Source organism: Cylas formicarius, unplaced genomic scaffold, assembly GCF_029955315.1.
Source record: "Cylas formicarius isolate icCylForm1 unplaced genomic scaffold, icCylForm1.1 PGA_scaffold_7__23_contigs__length_41026272, whole genome shotgun sequence".
NCBI classification, from domain to species: Eukaryota; Metazoa; Arthropoda; class Insecta; order Coleoptera; family Brentidae; genus Cylas; species Cylas formicarius.
Window position 1 is genome coordinate 9,878,044 of NW_026844352.1, and position 14,897 is coordinate 9,892,940.

General features: G+C 34.4%; 1 protein-coding gene across 1 annotated transcript in view; it reads left to right on the top strand.

The window, feature by feature from the left end:
• Positions 1–14,897, top strand: part of LOC132704423 (protein O-mannosyl-transferase TMTC2) — a 420,838-nt gene that overhangs the window by 131,691 nt on the left and 274,250 nt on the right. The gene's annotated exons all lie outside the window — the stretch shown is intronic.

Sequence of the window (14,897 nt, forward strand, 5' to 3'; positions counted from 1 at the left end):
AAAAATGTCTGTTGCAATCATTCAGGTTCCATGGCTTTTTTTTAATAAAAAATAGGCCAACGAGTTCCAAATAAAAAATAAGTAACTATAATGCTAAGTGTTCAATTTAACATAACTGTATAAAACACCAGGTTTTCCAGTCAAGCCATAGTTAATTAAAATTACTTAGAATTGCTTTTAAGCTGAGACAAATTTATTATGTTTTAGTGCTCTGTGCTCTATCTCTGCAATGAATATGGAGGTGTTAGTAAATGTCAACTTAATATCTATATCCTAACGAAAAATATTGAAAAAAGAAATAATCATTCAAAAAAAATTGAATTTTGAGAATTGAGAACTTTGCGTGTTGTTATTAATGTCTATTTATCCAGAATTTATCAAATAAAAAGCAGTTTTGACATTTTTTTTATAATATTTAAAATAGAAATGAAATATATTTTTCAAATACTTTCGGCGGACAAATAAATCATCTGGTTTGAAAGAAAAAAGTCATTTCTAATTACGCAGATTGTCACTAAAACAAATTTTGTTTGTATCGGTCGGAATGCCACGTTTGCTTCAGTATTTGGTGCTTGTCAAGTCCGAACATTTGAATTGTCCTAATGTGTCTGTGTTTACTGCATTACAAGTTCTATGTACAAATCTTCTGGAATCTTACTGCGTTGGTTGTTTATAAATCGAACTTGCTGACGTTTCGCCAATCATCCTGTTGCCTTTTTTAGAGCTTAAAATGAAATTGCATTAAAAGTCTTCTTTATACCGTACGAGTTTGTCGTAATCCATCCAGTGCCTAGAAGAAATCCATTTCACCATCATTCGTTCATCCATATCAGACAAAGTTAAATGAAATTGTTTACTAGGGGTGTTTATATTAAAAAAATATATTTTTGCAAACGGGTAGATAACTACCCGAAACGTTGTGTTTACAATGGAAGTTCGATATTCTTTTAGTATTTCTACTGAAACTTTGTCTCTACCATCCTTAAGCAAACGTATTTATCTAAGTTACTGCGCGGCTGACTTAATGCAATTTTTCTAATGTCATACTTCAAATAACAATTTCGGGACCTGAACTTTAATGCTGTATCTCACTAATGAGCGACGCTTTACTAGGCTATAACCATTTTAAGTTGTTTTATTATTTATTATTTAGGTTAAGGTTAAAGTCAATGTGCATGTGTTCATTTCATACTTCAAATAACAATTTCGGGACCTGAACTTTAATGCTGTATCTCAATAATGAGCGACGCTTTACTAGAATTCAATATTATTATTTTCACCAATTTAATCTAAGATTGCTTTTCGGCCCATTCATTACGGACCACCCTGTATAGCTAGTTGAAAGGTGTCCGATGGGTAGGACCTTATATACAGTAAAGTTTTGCATATGGCCGGGAATCGAAAAACTATATTTTCGATAGCCATCGGCATGGACGTCACGGCGTTCGCATAAAAGTGACAGGCGCCGTATAGTCGAATGTACACGTTTTACATTTCGATGGCGGCTTTTCAATTGAATTTACGAGAATTCGGCCACAGAACGCGACGCGCACACACACTCTACGCCCGTTCACCGAATGTGCCAAAATTTATTTTGATTGAAATGTATGAATACGATCGGTATTGAACAAATTTTCATTTCGCTCGCCCGCTCCGGACCCGCACTAAATCAGATAGGACTATGACACGGTTTTAGTTTTATTGTGGTGAATATAAATGGCAAAAATACGTCCGAAACTGCGATACGCTTTTCAACGCGAGCGGTATTATGTAAATGCCTGCAAAGTTTTAGTGCTTTCGGTTTAACGTCGGCATCAATGTAGGAATACCGCGTTATTGTTTATTGTCTATTATTATCTTTCCATCATACGCGCCCACTTCATTTTATACCGGGATAGATGAGCCATTATTCAATATCGGAGCGTTAAATTTCAATTATTTGCGAGTACCAAAAAATTCAAGTGAACATTTTATGCTAATAAAAAGCACTTCATAAATTAGAAAATTCTCCCATTCAAATGTGTACTATATTTTGATATCCCTGCTGCTGATTGGCGAAACGTCAACAAGTTCGACTCAGCAAAAACCGACGCAGCAGGAATCCAGAAGTTTTGTAAAAAGCTATCTGTCGCTTTATTCTCCCTTTTTAAACTTCAAAAGAACAGAAACTTTTTTTGGGAGCAAATATAGCGTATATCGTTTCATTTTTTTAAATATTTTTACCCCACCCATGACTTACGTGAACCATAATGACTAACAACTGACAATGACAACGAACTTTTGAAACATAATAATGAACAACAATTAAGAACGTAATTTCACTCGCAATGTATGTCCGTTTCACTGAAAATAAGCCCAAAAGTAAATCTCATTTTCCTACACTAGGTGCTAAGTTAAGAAAGTATATTCTAGTGGCTAATCTATATTCTAGTATAACAAAACATCAATATCACTTTCTTCGTTATATTCACCCAAAGTAAGTACAACTAAGCCAAATCAAGCCAACCAAATTAATCAAAACAATTACTCAAACAAAAAAAAAACTTAAAAGTCGTTTATTAATCATTTACTCCGCTCGTACCGAATAAACTCCTGACTGAAATGCCGTTGACCACACTTGTTGCATAATATACTATTACTAACTGGCGACAATTGCCTATAAATTAATGAAAACCACAAAACTTTGGTGTCGGGTGTTGGGGTGAAACTACTGACAATGTTTGAATTCACTAGCAGGAGGTATTCCTAGATACCTACTTATGTATTTCTAGAGCCATCCAAGTAAAATTCTGCTATACCACATTCAGTATTTAGGTATTAATTATCTTGACTAGACTTAAATGGTGCTATTTACTTGTACATACACGAATGGCACAAAGCTTCGGTGTCGGATGTTAGGGTCAAACTACGGATCATATCAATCCCATTTACTTCTCTATATTTCACGGAACAACCATTATTTTACACTGGCTGTATGATAACCACTATTAAAAATTGATAATGTTAGAAGAAAGAGATGTAATTTATTAATTCAGTTCATGATATTCATTATAAATTATATTGAAAGCAATTTAACAGTTAACACTTAAGTTAATGAGCTCATTAAATCAGTATACACTCCAGCGAAAGCCTTCGTTTATTGTATAGAAAAATTTTACCTCCGGTTATTTATCTTAATTCCGCCTTGTTTTTTTTTTTGCTGGTTTTAAATTAATGAGGTTTTCGTGAAGAAATTTTGTTTGAAAAAACATTAATCTGTTTATAAAGCACCCGTAAAATCCCGAATACCGTCTTATAAAAAGCTTAAATTTAGTTTAGCTTATTCTAAACCATCTTAGTTTAACATTTCTACCAATTACGGAGTAAAAGTTATAATGTTGCAATTTTTTGTCACCCACTATATAACATTACAGTTTTTGTTAGTCTTAGTTAATGAAATGATCCATGTTGAATGGAATGGCATGATATAAGTGTCTTAGATAACCAATTATGAAAACTAAATGGGTAGAAATACCCATTGCAGGTCCCAATGTACTCAACAATTAATAAATAATAAATGCATTTTTGTATTTAAAAACGAAAATAGATAGAGCATGTTATGACATATTTTTATTTTTTTTTAAACAATGTAACTCAAACAAAAACACAACAAATAAGCAAGACTAATGAGGCGAAACAAAAATAAAATGTTTATAGTATTGAGTGCTTAAACTGACTAACTTGCTATATAATACAGACATCTATGCTGCCAAGAAATTTCCGTTTTTTGAACCTCGTACATAAAATTCATATCTGCATTAGTGTAATTTTGAATAATTTAAATTAGTCTTCACTAGCAACCATAACCTGATCATCTGCGATCAAAGGGATTGTCAAACTTAAGTTTCCAATCTGTATCAACATTACCGAACATTTGCATTTTAAATAGGATAGGTGACAAGCAGCAACACTGCGTAAGTCTCCTTGAGATCTGATATTTTATTTTTCATCTTTGCTGCACTTTTTCGAGAACTTATATTTTGCTCAGGCGTTTTTTTTTGTTTTATTTTTGTTAAGGGTACCGTATCGAAAACTAGATGAGTGGGTAGTGGGTACTTTTCGGGTTTTTCTCTTTTCGATGACTTGCTGGATGGAAAAAATGTGAAAATATTTTCTAAACACCACTTTCCGCGCTAAAACAACTTTACTCTTCAAGTTCTTGGAACTCTTTCTCGATTCTCTCCTTGAAATTTGTGCCCAGTAACTGTCTGGCCACTAGTTGTAGTAACACTAGAACTGGTAACACTATAATTTCCATATTCCAGTTCCATTTTGTAGGAATATGAATTAATATCAAAATATATATCTCAAACAAGGACTCACCCCTGATTTTTTTTTAAAATCTGCTTAAGGTGCAAGATATAACATTTTTGATGAATGGAATGAAATGAAATAATAGACAGAATATTTCAGTAAAAATACTAAGTTTCGAAGATCGGTAGGCTACAATTTCGGAGACTGTCACATTCTGTCGCTACAACTTTTAATAGTAGTAATTTTTCGATTTACATATACTTCTAATAAGCTCTAATAAGATCATTTAGCACGGTTTATTGATTAGTTAGATAAAAAGATAGATTAAAAATAACTCCCACAATTTGATAAAATAAAATAAGAATACGCCGATTGCACACGCGGAGGCAAAATTCCATAAGGCAGACATACCACACTTTGTAATTGAGCTCCAAGTCGGTACAATATTCCTTTATGAAAGAAGATTTTCGTATAAAAAATGTTTTCGAACAGCGCTCTAAAGAAATCGCCTTCTACCCCATAGGCAACAATTTCTTCCGAGTGGGTTTTCTCCCCTCTTTCTTTGTGTACATTTTCCGCGATATTGGACACCGGCACACTTAATACAAAATATTTCTTACTTTCTTAATCCGGTAAAATTCGAAATGCGGCGCCGAACTTTAATTTGATTATCGGGGACAAAAAACTAATTTTCTTTTATTTGCCCCGGACCCATGTTAACTGGTCTTTTTATTAGGGAAGGGGGATAAAAAAGAAGAAGTGCAATAAATTCGGATGTCCTAGGGAAAAAACTACTGATTTACGAGATACCATATAGATTAGATTGGGATAAAAGCAGAGAAAGGAGAAATCAATTTCCTTCGCGAAAATTTGTTTTAGTCCGTTGAAGTAATTGCGAGCCATTGGAATGTTTAATTCGAATTGAAAGCCATCGGCGGCTTCCACGACCATTTTAATAAATCTTTCTCTGCGCATTAAAAATTCCCATTCGTTTTCCAATTCCTGAGGCAGGACACAGGAAAGTAAACAAACACACCGAAAAGCATAGTTTTGTTTAAATAGTTTTTTTCATGCATTGTTTATTTTATTTTTGTATCCATTAAATTCTACTACATGCTTGTCGAAACTATCAGGGCAGTTTCCTTGTTATTTAACACATTCTATAAAAAACAATCAATTCCCAGAGAATATGAAAAGCGCCCAAATTACACCTGTGTTCAAGAGTAAATGAAATTAAGAACTATAAACCGATTTTCTTAATTGAAATTGTATATGAAATATAATTCATCTTTTCCTAGGCGATAGGCTGTCAGATAAAAGAGTAGTACCGATCTCCACTAATAAGCTAGTTAGCCGACGACCAAATGCTAGAAACCACAGTTCGAAAAAACGTAACAACTAAGACCTAAAATAGTTTAGATATTTTCTATGATCAAAGTATAGATTATTAGTTTTTGTTTGCTGTTTTCAAGTCACTATAAAAATTAACTTCGGAAGTATCGTAGGCCTATGAACATTCCTAATTTTTAATATACATTCGGAAATCTCATTTCAGTTAAGAATCTATTTTCGATAATAAAACAATAAAATTTATGTAAATTACTGCATGAAGGGTCGTATCACGACGTAAAATTAGGTTACAAGCCGAAATTGTTCGTCAAAGCGCTTTGTGCGAAATAGCGCCAATTTACCGAAAATTAACCACTCCACTTTGTAATCACCATTTCAAAATTGCAGTTGTTATAAAAAATACCTCACAACAGAGCGAACCGAATTGATAATATAACATCCCATTCAGTTCCAGCGCTTCTAGGTTGATCAAATATACCGCATATTAAATGGACGGTATTGAAAGTCGACTGAATAGTTTAAAATTCGTCCCCATCGCTTACAGGCCGTAGCCGAAGGGCATAACTTTCCTTTTAATTCTCGCCACGACTCGTAATAATCATAAATTTAAATTGGCGGTTCAATAATATCCGCTGAATTGCTACATAAAAGTGTTACTGTTGCGGCGACAATCACAATATTTGTTATTAACGGTTTCCCGGTCCCTTGTTTTCGATCGCATGTTTATTGGAAACTATTTGACCAGAAGATATCGGTGCTTTCATAAGCACGTTGTTGCATATGTTTTTGGGGCGTTTCTGAATAGCAGATAATAATAATAAGCATTACGGCCATTTAAAAATATGCTGTATCAATTCATTGAGCAATACACAGAAAATGACAAAGGAAAGATCAAATTCACGATGAGAAACTTAAGTAACTGAACATGGATAAACTTATGCCAGATACTGTAGAGGTTATGGCAATTCAGTATTAGGTGTTTTACTCTGAAAGCACACGTGGTATTATAAGAATCGTAAATGTCAATATAAATAATGTATAAAAGTATACTCCCGATGCCAATGTAGACAAAACCATGGAACACTTTCGAAAAATCGATGAAATCGATTGTTTTCGAAAGTATGGGTGCTCCTAACTAAACTCGAGACCTCGGTAACGGTTGGTCCTAGAGGTATAGAAATGATGTGAGTGGATTTTTTTCTCTGTTTGTCCATTCTCTGTTCTCTGTCCATGGAGCTTTTTGGCAATAACTTCCTAACGGTTTGATATAAACAGTTCCAATTTTGCTCCTTTGGAACTGGTCGAGCTGCACAAAACTACTAAAACTAAAACAACTGAAAATATCTGCGATCAAACCTTGGCGTCCATCTTTTTTTCCCAATTTTCGACTGTTTTTTAGTCATCACTATAAAACACTATAAATTTTGCATCGCGTTTGCAGGGGTTAGTTCCATGAGTCTTTATTCTTTATAATTTTTAAAAATGTGTAGGATGTGGCCGGTATTCTCAAAAAACTTAAAGTTGCGGTCCCCTTATGATGGTAATTGACGATAACTAGAAGGCTGTGCTTCAGTTGTCAGTCATTTTTACATTGGCATATGGAGGGCTAAAACTTTTGTATTTAAGATTTTCCTCTATTGTACAGGGTATTAAAGATAATCTGCGCTATATTAAGCAATGTAACAAAAGTCTTAAATTTGCAGCTACCGACTTCAGATTTGGCACGGAGGTAAAAGTCTATACTCACATTTAAACTGCTGAAACTGGGCGCCATCAAGTATCGCGAAGTATTTTTTTTTAATTTTTGAAAAAATGTTTTGGGTTATTTTGGTTTCCTGAAAGAAATTATTTTCTAGAAAACTGTTAACCCGATCGTCAAAATTCTTGATCCAGGAACTGTGGAAGATCCGGTATCATGACTTTTATTTCAAGCACTTTTGCGATTATATACAGAGTTCTCAATTATAGACAAAAATATAAAATACCCTGAAAATTGTTCTTTTCGAGCATAAATTATTTGCCGTTATTCAAAATTTGTAGAAAATTTGGCGAATTGGTTATTATTGGCTAAACGGTATTGTAAGACGCATAAAGAGCTACAATTTTTGTATTTACGGTTTTCGTCTCTATAACATTCTCTATTCGAGATAATTTGAAAAGATCAAAGTGAAAATCACCATTTTTCACCTTCAGTCTAGACGCGATGATGTTATTTACTGTTAAGACGTACTGCACAGCTTCAAAAAACAAGGGTTTTCTCGAAAACCGTTTACTCTTTTAAAAAAATGTATGCACCAGGAAACGTGGGAGATAAAAGGTTATCACCCCTATTTTGTACATTGTTTGAACTATATACAGGGTGTGTCGTTTATGGGCAAAAATCTAAAAGATCCTAAAAATTGCCGTTTTTGTTAGTGAATTATTAGCAGTAATATAAAACATCCGTTGCGCAAGATGTTTAAAAAAATATCATTGGAAATCGCTATTATTTGAATAAAATTTAGTATTTACCAAAGTTTGCGGTGAGTTCGACGAGACGTGAAAATCAGGGTGCATGCACAATAAAATTATATCGATTTTGCGAAAGTTCCATAGTGGTCCGCAGGAGCACGATAGAAAAACAATGCGTCCATCTAGGACAAAAAACATCTTATATTAAATATCCACTAGGGCATGTACGGAGGCTACAGTCTCTCGGGAGATGAAAAAACCTCTAACGGATTAGTTAGTTAATTATACTTTGGAATGCTAACCCACCGTTCTGAAACAGATATGATATTGTTTCATAAGGAGAGGTCTTTCCAAAGGCACATCCTCAAGGAGACCTTGTATCACTTATGACATTTGGGGTAGATCGTCCCCTGGAGAAACGGTCGTGCTGGCTTTAAGAAGGAATATATCAAGGCATAACACCCACGCAGCCAAGCCACATATATTTCGCATTTCTTTTTGCTTGATACTATTTCTCAGAAACTATGGTCGAAGCAGTTTATGAATAATGTGTCCAAGACAAATATATCGTAAATAAGATTTGTAATGAAAAATATTTACAATTTTTTTCATAGAAAGTTGAGCAACTACTACAAATTGAACTGACCCAACCACCCATCGATATACATCAAAAGGAAAATGGCTGGCTTTCTCAAATTATAATTTTAATATCGATTTGTATCCTTTTGAATCAGTGTCAAAATGTTGGCACCAAAGCGAATAATGGTTAAATTTAAAAATAATTATTAAAAGTCAAGTTTTGTACTATTTTTAAGTTCTAATGTGTCGCTCAATAAAAAAAACCTTGTCAGATGTTAAACAAACACAATTGTTTACTTTATTGAACTAGAATACAAATTAATACAATAATTCTCAAAAAAGATGAGAAATTCAATATTTTACAGTTAAGAAAAGAAGTCGGTTATTAAAGCTATTTAAGGCAATATACTTCTAGGAAGTAGTACTAAGCATATATCATTACTATCCGATTAAAAAGATAAACGATTTTTACCTCGAAAACGACCTCGCTCAAGAGAGAACAAACAGCGAGAGCGGGTCAAACGGCCAAGACCTCCAGATTGCATAAATTGTCAGAATAGGAGCTTGAAAAGGGATCCCGTATTAAAGCCTGGTCCTTTGTGATTCAACTTTGTGTCTTGTAAGGTCTCCGACAACGTTTAACCGGGAGCCTTTACAATGTTAGATCTTAACCCGCTGTAAGGTATTACATTCAACATTTAACTCGGATATGTACGGGCCATTCAAACTATGCCTTCGACTTTAGTTGGCAAAAGGGAACTAAAAGTGTTTACTTGGAAAGTTTAAGCTGTGCGAAGTCGAACACACGTCCGTGTTACGTGCTTAACTAATACTTTCGCAAAATTTAAAGTTCCCGAACATATTATTGATACCGACGTGCAAGGCTCAACTTATAGATTAGTAATTCGGTGATTAAGTGGCGTGAACGGGTTTTAGTTACGATAAACGAACTAGTTTTGGACCAAATCTCGTCTGATAAAGACGTTCAAATCCTATCTTTGGATCTGTCTATTACGTGTTCCAGATAATGAACTTAATCCCCGACCTATTGGAATTTTATCGAGGATTATAACTTCCAGGAACTATTGATAATTATTCCCATCCAAGTAATGCGAATATAAGTCCTAAACAGTATTGACAAAGTGGACAAAACATATTCTGAATGATTGAAATTGTACGACGATCTGTTTCAACAAAATCAGACAAAAATTAAAATATCAACATCACTTCGACCCTTTTACTATACAGGGTGTTCGGAAACTTGGAGGAAAGATTCAACGTTGTAAAATAATAGTAGTATTCATGTAAAAAAAATATTTTCCTTCTATTTTATTTATTTACACTGATATTGCAAAATAGAACAGATTACCATAAGCAGAATCACAACTCCTTAAAAATTAATACGCTTGTTTTAAATCAATAAGTGTTATGGTTTAGCCAGAAATTGACTTTTTTATTCTTGGCCCGAACACCCCGCACTTCTACTTTCTGTTTCTAAAGGGTGATTCAATAAGGGATTCGACATTTAAATAATAAAAAAAACTCGGAAGAATATAAAAATATACAAACATTTTTATTTGCCATTTTAGATTAGCGTATTACAATTAGGTATGAAAGATGATGTCATTCAAATGACCCCCGCGACTCATGTGGCATGACGTAATTCGTTTATTAAAATTTCCTATTACTTTTTGACACAATTTAGGTTCTATGCCGGCTATTTTGGCGTCTAATCTCCTGTTTCAGCTCTGGAATAGTGTTTGGTTTATTTCTATATACTCTGCTTTTTAGATACCCCCAAAAAAACATCTAGGAGAGTAAGATCACATGATCGCGGCGGCCAATTGGTGTCGCCGTTACATGAGATAATCCGACCAGGAAAGTTGCCCCGCAGCAATTGCATCGTTTCTCTGAATGTGAGACAAGTGGCTCCATCCTGTTGGAACCACAAATCTTAAATGTCCATACCTTCCAACTGCTCCCAGAAAAAATCAGATATCATGTTTCCATAGCAAACACCATCAACCGTAACGCGTTCTCCGCATTATCCTCCAAAAAAAAGGGCCAATTATCCCTCCGCACCAAAATGCGCACCAAACAGTCACTTTTTGAGGATGCATTGCTTTTTGGACAATCTCTCTTGGATTTTCTAATCCCCAAATACGAGCATTGTGTTTGTTTACAAAGCCACCAACGTGAAAATGTGCCTCAACGCTAAAGATGATTTTCATTGAAAAATGAACCCCTTGTTCTCGTATCCATTCTGCAAACACGCGGCGCAGTTGATGATCTCGAGGTTTCAACTCCTGAGTTATTTGCACTTTATATGGATGTAGATTATTGTTCAAATTGTTAGAATTCGCTGTGTGATTGAATACGTAAGGCCAACTTGCTGCGATCGATGACGAATCGATGTGTTTGGATCTTCGGCTATACTTTCGCGAACAATGCCTGTATTTTGATCTGACCGACCTGCACGAGCACGTTGAAGGACTTTGAGGTTAGTTACAGATCCGGTTTGCTCAAAATTTTGAACCACACTCCAAATTGTCCTCTCAGAAGGTTGATTTTGGGCGCCGAAAAATTCACGTAGAGCCCGAAATGCATTTTTTCTTGATCGACCATTTTCATAATAGGCTTGCACAATTTTTACACGTTGTTCAGTCGTATATTGTATATCGTATATAATTATTAACAGTGTTTGTTTATGTTTTGAGGTTAGAAATTTCATATGATAATAAACAAATACAGTGGCGTTTCAAATATATTTCAGATTGTAATGTGGAAACTCTTATTCAATCACCCGTTATTATGGAAAAGCAAGTGAAAATGCAGGCCAGCATTATTATCCTGCAAGCTGCGAGCACTAAATTTTTCAAAATACTATGCTACAAATTAAAAAAGTGAAAAAATTGCATAAGTCAAGTCAATTTAATTTAAGTAACATAAATATATTTACCATTTTCTAAAATAAAAAATAATTAATAATAATCGAAAATTAAATTCATTTTCAAAATGCCCACCCTTCATTATTAAACATTACATTATACATTTTAAAAAATGCTATCGAACATGAAAAAATACGCCTAATCTATTTCTAATGATTTCGCAACCGTTTATTATCATCATCATTGACATCTGTTATAGGTGTTTCATACACTAAAGACTTCAAGTGCCCCCAAAAAAAGAAGTCCATCGGATTAAGGTCTGGTGAGCGACACTTGATTTAAATATAGCCAATGTAAAATGCGGTGGAGCGCTATCTTGCATTCACAACATGTTTTGTCTCCCCTGCAAAGGTCGTCTTCCAGCAAAGACGGTAGTTCCTCTTGGAGAAATTTCAAATTCATGTCCCCATTAAGCGATCCGTTAAAGAGAGTAGGTCTTATAAGATTATGTTCTATATATTTAAAGAAAATCGGTGCTGAAGTTTTCTTTCAACTTTTGAAGATAGGATGTCAAAGTTCCATTCATGCATATTTCGAAAATTTACAATGCCATCACAACTGAATGCAGCCTCGTCAGTAAATCAAAATGATATTTAAGAATTCCGGATAATTTTGAACTTTTCCTAAAATTTTGATTGCATAAAATTACTCTCAATTGCTCATCACCCTAATACAGTGCTTGCACCCTTTGAACATGAAGGGACCATGCAAAACTTCCCAAACTGCAGAGCAAGGAATTCTTTCCTGAGCAGCAAGTTTTCTCGGACTCGTTGACGGGTCAGCCTCCACATTTTGAAGTATTCTTTCTTCTCTTGCAGCGTTTCTTTCAGATCTTGGTCTCCCTTTACTCATATCATCAGGTTTGAATGATCCTCTTTCACCAAGTCTTCTGTATGTTGATGAATGTCTTAGCAGATGGAACGTTTCTATTCGGATAAGCTTCGATGTAAAGCGGCCGTGCTTGATCTGCATATCCATTTGCTCTTTCGCAGCAAAAATGCATATCACATTTGAATATTGCTGATGGGCCATCACAGTAGCAGTTGGATAATAAGCTCTTTTAATAAAAACTAATTATTAACGGTTGTCACAATAACTTTTTCAAATTTCATTAAGTCTTGTTAGGTAAAATTATATTTACAGGTACAATTCGAGCAGCGAAAAAAAGTGATTTGTGGCTAAACGATAACACTTATCGACTTAAAACAAGAGTAACAATTTTTGAGGATTTGTGATTCGGCTTAAGACAATTCTGCAATATCAATCTAAATAAATAAAATACAAGGAAAATTTAAAAAAATGTTCTAGGTAAAGTGCCCCCTAGTGACAGATTTCTGAAACACCTTTATTTCGTAACGATGACTTACTAGATCAGGACTGTGTATAAAATACTTCTGAACTAAATTTCCGAACACCCTGTATAATTCTTGTGAACTTTTGGTATTTGCTGCCGTAATATCTTTTATAGGGCCACCAAATATCAGTTTACCTTGTCACCTAAGGCTACCCAGAGAAGTGTAAAAGAAGTGTAAGTGGGGGTTGCTGATAACTTTGACCGTTCGGTTTCAGCGATTTTTCAGATCCAACAAACGTCTCTAAACCGATTTAGTTTATACCTGTGTGGATCTACGTTACTTGTAGTTTCTAACTGAAGTTAGTTTGGTCCTTCCAACATAATGGACCTAAGGTCGCAATATATTAAATCTTAGCACCCTAGAAGCAATTGGGCAATTGCTTCTAGCAATTGCTAATAAATTTGCTAGGCATTTTATAGAATAATCCGATTATATTACGACATAAAAAAGTAATGAAAAAACAAAGATTATATAAATAAAAAGGAACAATCAAGAACTAAAATCTATCAAGATATTAATACTTCAAATGTAGATCACAAAATTATCTACAACAGTGTTCCTTTTACTTTTTCCCATTCTTAAAATAATCCGATTTAGAAAGTTGAAGAAGTTACATTCTGTATTATATTCACTCTCATTTGCGCACCATTTTGTACTTCACTTGACTTTTTTTAACGTTGTTCTCTAACCAAAATATTGTATTTACTTCATGATGTCTGTTAATATTTTCGTCCGATTCGTACTTTTTCAAATGGACTTCAACGTTCACGTTATTCTTCATCTTAGTAGATGTTCAAATAAAGAATCAACTGTCCATTCGTAGATACGACTTCAATACCGATCCAAAAAAAAACGACAATTTATACTTTTTCTTTGAAGAAGTTGTCTAGTTTTTAGGTTTTTGGGTCGACGGAGAGTTTATTGCTGATGTATTCAAGGTTTTCACCCGCAAAATCCAGCTTTTTCGGATTTTTTTCTGGAAATGTCTATCTCGATTAAACTAGGAAGCCTCGAGGGAGCGAACATATTATTTTAGTTTACTTTTACCTCATTATCTTTTATCTATAAAGTTTTATCCACGGTAACGAATTACTCGTATGTATGCATGTACTTCGCATTGTCACTCCTGGATCTCCATACCTCCGGTTAGCTTCAACCTGTTTGGAGCGAAGGGCTACGTGCATGAGATATCCGATTAAATACTGTCCCCCCGGTGTTAATGGTCCCTCACAAATCCCCGAAATGCGGAACAATAAAACTTTCAAGTACTAAATGCCGGTCTCTAAACCCGCGCTACATATAATCCTCCCCAAGCAAGTCGCAAAGTTCCTAGCAATTAGCGTCGTGGATCGGTTAGCGATAATTCCAATACTCCTCGATCGCAATCTGACGAGGCTTAGAGGCTGGATTATCGAACCGAAGTTCAAAACAGTGGATTATGTATCTCAATTCAACGGCATCGTTGTATGAAATATCGATTTCGATACGCGTGTGTACAGGGTGGCTCGTTTAAGAGGGGCCTATAACTTATCTCGCAACCTACGGGGGTTACAAAATAAATAATAATAATATTAATAATAATAATAATAATACATTTATTGTTATAACCATCAAAGTTACATAGAAATAATTATATAACCATAGTTAAATAAGTGAAATAATGGTCAACAATAGGCCTTGTTAGGGCAGCCATCTAGAAGTTCTAGATACTGTTCAGGCCTCAATTTAACAGCGAAAATATAATAATAAAAAATTTCATAGAATTTATTTGAAAACGCCAAGCGTAGATACACGTAATTCTAAAGAAAACAAAAGAGAAGAAATGGAGCGGGAAGGAAAGGAAAGCGGCACATGTTTTGTAGAATAGCTTAATATTAGTGCGTACCTAACAACTGCTTTTTGAAATTATTCCTAACGTTGA